Source organism: Petromyzon marinus, unplaced genomic scaffold (assembly GCF_048934315.1).
Source record: "Petromyzon marinus isolate PM22_M1 ecotype Great Lakes invasive population unplaced genomic scaffold, UKy_Petmar_22M1.pri1.0 PM_Scaffold_71, whole genome shotgun sequence".
Taxonomy (NCBI): Eukaryota; Metazoa; Chordata; class Hyperoartia; order Petromyzontiformes; family Petromyzontidae; genus Petromyzon; species Petromyzon marinus.
The window spans coordinates 318,835-329,039 of NW_027423679.1; the positions used below are offsets into that span (position 1 = coordinate 318,835).

The following is a 10,205-nucleotide window of genomic DNA, read 5'->3' on the forward strand; positions in this document are numbered from 1 at the left end:
TGCCGGGCCAGGTGCACTTTTAGGCCACATCAAGTGCCGAAGGCTGTCAAGACGTCACGGGATAGACCCAGGTTCCAAAGGTTGGCTGAGATGACTGGTAGATACACCAGCTGTATCCCAAACTGTGCCAACTTGCTGAATTTTATCCGCCACTCGTTGTGAGCGTCACTCCTCTGCCCTCAGTTGTTGTTGGAGGGCGACTGCCTCCAACTGCCCAGTAGCATCCTTCACGAGCTTCCTCGTGAAGGATGCTATTTACACCGCTGATACCACTCTTCTGCAAGTCCACTCAGCTCCACATCCTCCCAGACAGCATCAGTGCATATTTTCGACAGCCCATGTCATGCCCGTTTAGCCCCCTTTATGCGGCCAAAAAAACTGCTTGGATATGTGGGCTACAAGACCCAGCCAACGCAGCCTTGCCTGCCGGAGGAGCTTACTGGTGGGAAAGTGTCCAGATCTTTCAAGGATTTGTGAGCCCCTCACACAATCCAGCCTGTTTAAAGCCATGACGGATCGTAGGAACCACCACTAACACCACGAACAACACCACCACCAACAACACCAGCACCACCACCAACAAGAAAATTACCACCATCAACACCATCACCAAAAACATCACTAACACCACTAACAATACCAACACCACCCCCATCAACACCACCTACATCAACACCACCCCCATCAACACCAACAACACCACCATCAACAACACCACCACCAACTCGACTACCAACACCACCAACAGCACCACCAACAGCACCACCAACAACACCAATACGACCACTAAAACCACCAACACCACCACCATCAACACCACCAACACAACCACCAACAACACCCCAATCAACACCACCAACACCACGAACACCACCACGACCACCAAAACCACCAACAACACCACCACCAACACCACCACCATCAAAACCACCAACAACACCACCACCAACACCACCACCATCAACAACACCACCATCAACAACACCACCACCAATTCGAGTACCAACACCACCAACAGCACCACCAACAACACCACCACCATCAACACCAACACCACTATCAACAACACCACTATCAACAACACCACCACCAACTCGACTACCAACACCACCACCAACACCACCAGCAACACCACCACCATCAACACCAACAACACCACCATCAACAACACCACCATCAACAACACCACCACCAACTCGACTACCAACACCACCAACAGCACCACCAACAACACCACCACCACCAACACAACCACCATCAACACCAACACCATCAACACCACCAACAACACCACTAGCAACAAAGATAAAGATCCCCCTTATAGATGAAATAGACTGTTGGGGCAAGTGCTGATAGCCAGCAGTACCTATGAAGGCCAGAACGGCACACGAGGGAATGGGTGGCCAACACAACGCCCGACCGCCTTTGTCTCCCTAGTGGCGACGCTTTCACACCACACCAGGTACTCATTTGAGGCTGAGTCGACCTAGGGGAGGCCCAGGACCGGTTCACATAATCGCCACCGTGTTGGCCTTGAGAGGGAATCCAACTCGGGATCACCGGGTTCATAGCGCGGCGCGTTAACCACTACACACACACAGACTCACACACACAGACTCACACACACACAGACACACACACACAGACTCACACACACACAGACACACACACAGACTCACACACACACAGACTCACACACACAGACTCACACACACAGACTCACACACACACAGACTCACATCACCTCACCGCTCCTCACCTTCGCCAGATGCTCTCCCCGCCTCTCTAACGGACAAACTGCCAGGGGGAAGCGCGTGGCTCGAGACGAGGGGGCGGTACCATGAGACCACGCCCACTGCGACGTAAACAGCCCTGAGCCCCTCCCCCCACCGGAGCTCCTCCCCCCCATGGCCACACCCCCTCGCCCCACCCCTTTACCCCCCTCACCCCGCCCCTCCCCCCGCTGCTTCTTCCGCTGAGGCCGGGGCGAGTGGAGGCGGCGCTGTGCATTGTGGGTGGCGAGCGGCCGATTTGGATTCCCGCTCACGGCCACCGTCGGTGGCTCGCGAGCTTCTGAAGCGGCGGCTCGCTGGCTGGGCCACCTCTACGTCGACTCAGCCCGAAGAAGGCGAGAAGCTTGCACGGTGTGGACACAGCAGCAGTGGCGGTGGTGCGGGGGAGGGGGAGGCAGAGGAGGCGCCTGGCCCACAGCCGTCACGCGCTAGGCGCCTGCTGAGTTCACGGCCCTGCTGCTGATGATGAGGAGAGGCACTGCCAGATTGCGGCTGATGGGATGAGTTAAATTTAGTTTTTTTGTGTCTCTGGAGGGACGGATTTGTTGTCGTGGCAGAAATGGCCTCCACTTGAGGCCGCGATGTGGAGTATTTGGTCTCCTCTTCCACGCTGGGCGTAGCCACACTTTACCCCTCCACACGCGGGCCGTGAGCTCACTGGACTTGCAATGCAGAGGTGCAGGTTCGAGTCCATTTCACACTCAGCCACCCACTCAGCTACCCACTCACCCACCCACTCACTCAGCCACTCACTCACTTAGCCACCCACTCACCCACCCACTCACTCAGCCACTCACTCACCCACCCACTCACCCACAGAGGGATAAAGACCCTTCATGCAGTGGTTGTGTAGTATCTGCGTTAATATTTTTGTTGTTTGGTTATGGTGGTGGTTGTGGTGGTGGTTGTGATTATATTTGGTTGTAGTGGTGGTTGAGGTTACAGTTGTGTTGTAGGTGGTTATATTGGTTGTTATGGTAATTGTGGCTCTGGTTGTGGTGGTTTTGGTTGTGGTTATAATTGTGGTTGTGTAGGTTGTGGTTAAATGTGCGGTTGTGGTCTTTGTGGTTATATTTGTTATAATTGTGTAGGTGGTGGTTGTAATGGTCATAGTTGTGGTGTAGGTGGTTATGATGGTTGTTTTGGTAGTTGTATGTATTTTGAACTTCTATCGCACCCTACCCAGCCAACCGTGATAATTGGAGGTGTGGTATTAGTTGTGGTTATTTTATGGTTCTTTTGGTTATAGTTGTGGTGGTGATTGTGGTTGGTGCAGGTGCTGGGATGAAGGATGCGTTCTGGGTCCTCTGCCCATGCGGCTCCAACAGCGATGGCTCCAGCCAGCACTGCCGCCCCTGTGTCGCATTGGTCACATGACCTTGCCTCCCAGCATACCTTGCAGTCGTCGTTGATTCTGGGCCATCTTTACCTCCTGCATCTCGAGAGGAGCTCTGGCTTCCTGCACGCGCTCTCCTCCTACCTCTGCTCTCTCTCCCCGTGTCTCCCTCCTCTCTCTCCCCGTGTCTCCATCCCCCTCTAATTTCTGGGTGGTCCAGGTTCAGGGGTCAGGAGTTTACTGGCTGCACTCCAACCTTTGACCTTGGCTGTCATTCGAGTGGATTTGTCACACAGCAGTCAACCCATAGCATCAGGATCTGTCCCGTGACCTCCTCCTGTGCCTAGCCTGGAACAGCAGTCAACCTGTGGCACCCGGATCTGTCCTGTGACCTCCTCCTGCACCTAGCCTGGTACAGCAGTCAACCCATGGCACCTGGGTCTGTCCCGTGTCCTCCTGCATCCAGCATGGCTTAGCAGTCAACCCATGGTACTTGGGTCTATCCCGTGTACTGCTGCTCCTGCACCTGCACCTAGTCTGGCACAGCAGTCAACCCATGGCACCTGGTTTGTTGTGATGACATTACCGCCACGTAGTGGCGAATGGTGGCCATTGTTGTGAGTTGGTGGGCTTGTGTGTAAGTAATTGTGATTGAGTGTGTGACTATCATGTCGTGTGTGCGAGTTGGATGGTAATGGTGTGCTTATGAGGGTGAGTGTGTGTGGGTGTGTGAGTTTCGTGGTGAGGATGTGAGTGATGGTATGTGACAGTGTGAGTTTGATGGTGATTGTATCATGGTGAGTGCAAGCAATACTGTGAGTTTGACTTAATTCCCCCCCCCCTCCCTCTACCCACTACCCACTCTTCCTTCCTCTCCCCCCACTCTCCCCACCCCCTCTACCTCACCCCCTCTACCTCCCTCTCTACCTCCCTCTCTTTCCCTGCCTCTATCCCTCTCCTTTCTCCCGTAACTACCTCGCCTGTAATACAGGAGGTCGTGGGTTCGATCCCTACCCTCACACCTGCTATATATTTTAAGTTTGCATGTCTCTCTCTCCCTGTGGTCGCGTTCAGAGTGTTTGGTTTCTATAAGTGTCGACGTGATGATAAGCCACTTCGTTGACCGATAATTTTTGGCCTTTTCTCTTCTGAAGAAGAGCTGTGTAGCTCGGTGGGCCTCACCTGGTAAAATATAAATAGTTTAGTTTCCTCTCTTCCTCCTTCCTTCCTCCCTCTCCACACCCCCTACCCCCCAGCACAATAACAAGAAGCAGGAGGAGGAAGGTTCGTCTCCCAAGCCGAGCGCTTCCAGGTCCACCTTCATGATCCTCCCTCTGCCCCAGGGTGGAAAGATCCCCTCGCACAGGGTTACGGTATCCCACCCACATACACACAGGGTTACAGTACCCCCTACTCACATGCCAGGCTATGTGCACCACACAGAGACCTAAAGACTCGCACATAGATCCATAGACTCACACAGACCCATAGACTTACACAGAAACCAATTAACTCAAACAAAGACCTGTCGAAACACAGACAATATTCTTGCACAAAGACCCATAGACTCGCACAGACTCATCCACTCGTGCACTCATCCACTCAACGACTCACAGGCTTACTCGCTCACCCAATCCCTCACGTACTCAGCCACTCACTCAAGAACGCTCTCATCCATTTACCCACCCACTTGCTCACCCACTCGTGCATCCACTCACATAATCACTCATAAACTCACCCACTCACACGCTCAGAAACTGACTCACAAAATAATTCACCCACTCGTGCACTCACTCGCCCACTTCCCCATGTGCACACAGATTCACCCACTTACTTACTCGCTCACAGACTCCCTCTCTGATAGACTCGCTCACTCACACTCAATCGCTCACAAGAAGCTCTCACCCACTAACTTATTCAGAAACTCACTCAACCACCGACCCACTTACTTAAAAACTACCTCACTTATCCACACCCACTCACTGACCTACTTACTCATTCACTCGCTCAGCCACTCACTGACCAACTCGCTCACTTGCAGACTCACTCACTCACTCATCCACTCACTCCGAAACTCATTCATCCACCCACCGACTCACTCGCAACCATTAACCCATCCACTCAATCATTTCATCCATTCACTCATCCACTCACTCAACTACTCACTCATTCAACAACCCACTTACTCAGCCACTCATTCAGAAACTCATTCACCTACTCACCCACACACTCACTCACCCACTTACCTATCCACTCTTCCACTCATTCAAGCATCCACTCTCTTAACCACGATCTCAGAATATCACTCACCCACTCACCCTCCCAATAATTTCATCACTCACTCACCCACTCACTCCATCAGTCACTCACCCACTCACTCATCCACTCAATCAATAACCTGCTCATTTACTTACTCACAAATGCGCTCATCTACTTGCTCAATTAGTCACTCACTCACCCACATTTTCACATTTATTCCTTCCGCACTTCCTCATTCAGCTACTTCGCCAATGATTATCTTATTCATTCACTCAATCACGTATCCACTCACTCAACTACTCACCCATCCACCCAATCACTCAGAAACTCACTCACCCACTCACCCACTCAATTATCCACTCACTGACCCACTCACTAACTCACTCAGAAATGCACTCACCCACCCACTCATTTATCAAATCATCCACTCTCTCACCTACTCACCCACTCACACACAAATGTACACACTCACTAACCCACTCCCTCACCTACTCACTCACCTACTCACTCATCCACTCGCTCAACCACTCACAGATTCACTCACTCACAGACTCTCTCATCCACCAATTCTCACTTGGTCACCCACTCATCTACTCAATAATTCACCCACCCACAAACGCACACACAAAAACACCCACAAAGATAAAGATCCCCCGTATAGCCATAACAGACCGTTGGGGCAAATGCTGTTAGCAAGCACCTATGAAAGCCAGCATGGAACACGAGGGGGTGGGTGGCCAGCAACAGGCACGGCCAACTTTGTCTCCCTAGTGGTGAGGTGTGTGCACATCACCACTAGGGAGATGAAGTTGACCTACGGGATGCCTGGTTCAGATAATCGTCACCAGTGTTGACCATTAGAGGGAATCAAACCTGGGTCGCCAAGTTCGTAGCGCAGCACACTAATCGCTATACTACACACTCACTCTCACAAGCTCATTCACTCTCACAAGCTCACTCACTCTCACAAACTCACTCACTCTCACAATCTCAATCACTCTCTCACAAGCTTACTCACTCCCACAAGCTCGCTCTCACAAACTCACTCTCATAATCTCCCTCACTCTCACAAACTCACTCACCCTCACAAACTCACTCTCACAAGCTCACTCACTCTCACAAGCTCTCTCTCACAAACTTACTCACTCCCACATGCTCACTCACACTCACAAGCTCACTCACACTCACAAGCTTACACTCACAAACTCACTCTCACAAGCTCACTCACTCTCACAAACTCACTCACTCCCACATGCTCACTCACTCTCACACACTGACTCGCTCTCACAAGCTCACTCGCTCTCCCAAACTCACTCGTTCTCACAAACTCACTCGCTCTCATAAGCTCACTTACTCTCACAAGCTCACTCTCTCTCACAAGCTCACTCGCTCTCAAAAACTCACTCACTCTCACAAGCTCACTTACTCTCACAAACTCACTCGCTCTCACAAACTCACTCACTCTCACAAACTCACTTTCACAAACTCACCCTCGCACAAACTCACTCACTCTCACAAACTCACCCTCGCACAAACTTACTCTGACTCACTCTCACACAAAGACAAATACATTCCCTGTTTGAGATTCCCTTTTAGCCTGAAGAGACTGTTGGGGAATGTGCTGTTAGCGAGCACCTATTGAGACCGAATCAGCACACTCGGGAGTGGGTTGCTTTAGAGTTCAGTGTTACTCACTGGGGCTTCCATAGAGTTCGGTGTTAATAACTGGGACTTCCTTAGAGTTCAGTGTTACTCATTGGGGCTCCAATAGGGTTAAGTGTTAATCACTGGATCTCCCATAGGGTTCAGTGTTGCTCACTGGGTCTCCCATAGGGTTGCATGTTAATCAATGGGTCTCCCATAGGGTTCGTGTTACTCACTGGGTCTCCCATAGAGTTCAGTGTTACTCACTGGGTCTCCCATAGGGTTGAGTGTTAATCACTGGGTCTCCCATAGGGTTTGGTGTTAATCACTGGGGCTCCAATAGGTTTCAGTGTTACTCACTGGGTCTCCCATAGGGTTCAGTGTTAATTACTGGGTCTCCCATAGGGTTCAGTATTAATCACTGGGTCTCCCATCGGGTTCAGTGTTACTCACTGGGTCTCCCATAGAGTTCAGTGTTACTCACTGGGCATTCCATAGGGTTGAGTGTTACTGGGTCTTCCATAGGGTTCATTGTTATTTACTGGGTCTCCCATAGGGTGGAGTGTTAATCACTGGGCTCCCATAGAGTTCAGTTTTAATAACTGTGTCTCCCATAGAGTTCAGTGTTAATCACTGGGGCTCACATAGGGTTCAGTGTTAATCATTGGGTCTCCCATAGGGTTCGTGTTAATCACAGACCCATAGATTCCTAAAACCCTAACTCTATAAACACCTAAACCTCTATACCCCTAACCCTCTAAACCCCTATACTCCGAAAACCATAACCCTCTAATCTCCTTCACCCTTAACACCCTAACTTTCTAATCCCCTTAACCCTTAAACCCCTCACCCTCTAAACTCCTCACCCTCTAAACCCCTATGCCTCTAACCCCCTAACCCTCTGAACCCAAACCCCTAACTCTTTGAGCCCCCAACTTTCTAAATCCTTAAAAACCAAACCCTCTAAAACCCTAACCCTCGAAACCTATGTCCTTCTAAAGCGTAACCTTCAGAACCCTTAACCCTGTAAACCTCGAAACCTTAACATTCTACAACCCTAATCCCTAACCTAAATCCGAACCCATCTAAACCCCAACCATCTCAAAATCTAACTAACCCCTAACCCTCTAAACACCTAACCTTCTAAACCCCAACCTTCTAAACCTCTAACCCTCTAAAAACCCTAAAACCCAAACCCTCTAAACACCTAACCCTCTAATCTCCTAACCGTTTAAACCCCTATACCCCTACAACCCAAACCCTAAAAAAACCCTAACCCTCAAACCTTTATTACACTAAACCCATAACCCTCTAAACCCCCAACTCTCCAATCCCATGTTTTTTTTTGCGGTAAGATCGTGTAAATATAAATGTCTTAAAACCCGTCACCACCCGACACAGCCAATTAATAAAGTTTGTCACGTGAACAAAAGTGCCAATTAGTTTCTACTTTGGCACATCGGTGTGTTGGAGACTAACCCAAATAAACCTTTATTATGCATAACGCCTCAACCCCATAACTCCCCCTGCGCCACCCCCCATGTCCCCCCACACCCCCCTCACCCCCCACACCCACAACACCCCCCTCGCCTCCCCCCGCTGCTACTTCCGCTGAGGCCGGGGCGAGTGGAGGCTGCGCTGTGCATTGTGGGTGGCGAGAGGCTGATTTGGATTCCCTCTCACGGTCACCGTCGGTGGCTCGCGAGCTTCTGAAGTGGTGGCTCGTTGGCTGGGCCTCCTCTACGTCGACTCAGCCAGAAGGTGTGAACCAAGCGCGGTGTGGACACATCAGCAGTGGCGGTGGTGGGGGGGGAGACAAAGGAGGCATCTGGCCCACAGGTGCCTCCTTTGTCTCACTCCCCCCGTGTCTCCCTCCCCTCTCTCCCCGTGTCTCCCTCCCCTCTCTCCCCGTGTCTCCCTCCTCTCTCTCCCCGTGTCTCCCTCCTCTCTCTCCCCGTGTCTCCCTCCTCTCTCTCCCCGTGTCTCCCTCCACTCTCTCCCCGTGTCTCCCTCCTCTCTCTCCCCGTATCTCTCTCCTCTCTCTCCCCGTGTCTCCCTCCTCTATCTCCCCATGTCTCCCTCCCTCCTCTCTCTCCCCGTGTCTCCCTCCCTCCTCTCTCTCCCCATGTCTCCATGTCCCCTTCTCTCTAGGTGGTGCAGGTTCAGGAGTTTTCTGGCTGCACTCCGACCTTTGGCCTTGGCTGTCGCCCAAGTGGGATTGTCGCACAGCAGGCAACCCATAGCATCAGTATCTGTCCCATGACCTCCTCTTGCACCTAGCCTGGCACAGCAATCAACCCATGGCACCTGGGTTGTTGTGATGACATCACCGTCATGTAGTGGCAAATTACGGCTGTTGTCATCGTGAGTTTGTAGGCTTGTGTGTGAGTAATGGTGCATGTGTGACTTTCATGATGTGTGTGAGAGTAGGATGGTTGGGGCGTGTTTTTGAGGGTGAGTGTGTGAGTATCATGGTGAGTGTGTGGGTGTGTGAGTGTGTTTTAGATGGCTGGCAATGTTGATGGGTGGTGATGATGATGCAAGCCTTGTGCTAGAGAATGGCCCACTGAAACTAATATAACAGAGCATCTTCTGAGTACCCTTTAAGTGCTGTCTGGTCCACATCGTAAAGGGTAGAACTTTCCCACCTGTCCTTCGATGTTTGCATGACTGCTTTTGTTTTATTTTGTGAATAGCAAAAAGCATTCAACCCCATAATACATGTTGTTTTATTGGTCGCTCGTCCATTTCATATCCCATAGCGTAACCACTCATATATTTGGATTCCTCTCGATGAGGCGGGCAGTACGAGTACCACCTTGATGGGGCTGCGACGTTTCCTTCCAGAGTTATTACCAAAAAACCACAAACATCCCAGAATCCTCTCGGTTTGGGGTCAAAATATTGTCACTTATTAAATCCCATAAGAAACGTCGCATCGAATAAATGTGATTGAATTCTCCCCGCCTGGACGAGCGGAATTGAATGGTGCAACTGGTTTTGCTGTGCTGTGTTAAATTCGATGTTTGCATGACTGCTTTTGTTTTATTTTGTGAATAGCAAAAAGCATTCAACCCCATAATACATGTTGTTTTATTGGTCGCTCGTCCATTTCATATCCCATAGCGTAACCACTCATATATTTGGATTCCTGTCGATGAGGCGAGCAGTAC

The 10,205-nt window shown here is 50.8% G+C and overlaps 1 long non-coding RNA gene across 1 annotated transcript; it reads left to right on the plus strand.

Annotated features, from left to right (window-relative positions):
* The first annotated feature begins 1,963 nt into the window (after positions 1–1,963).
* Positions 1,964–10,000, plus strand: LOC142923806 (uncharacterized). The gene is made up of 4 exons (XR_012940849.1): positions 1,964–2,144; positions 4,386–4,502; positions 8,649–8,793; positions 9,184–10,000. It is a non-coding gene; the product is annotated as an uncharacterized LOC142923806 (long non-coding RNA).
* The last annotated feature ends 205 nt before the right edge of the window (positions 10,001–10,205 follow it).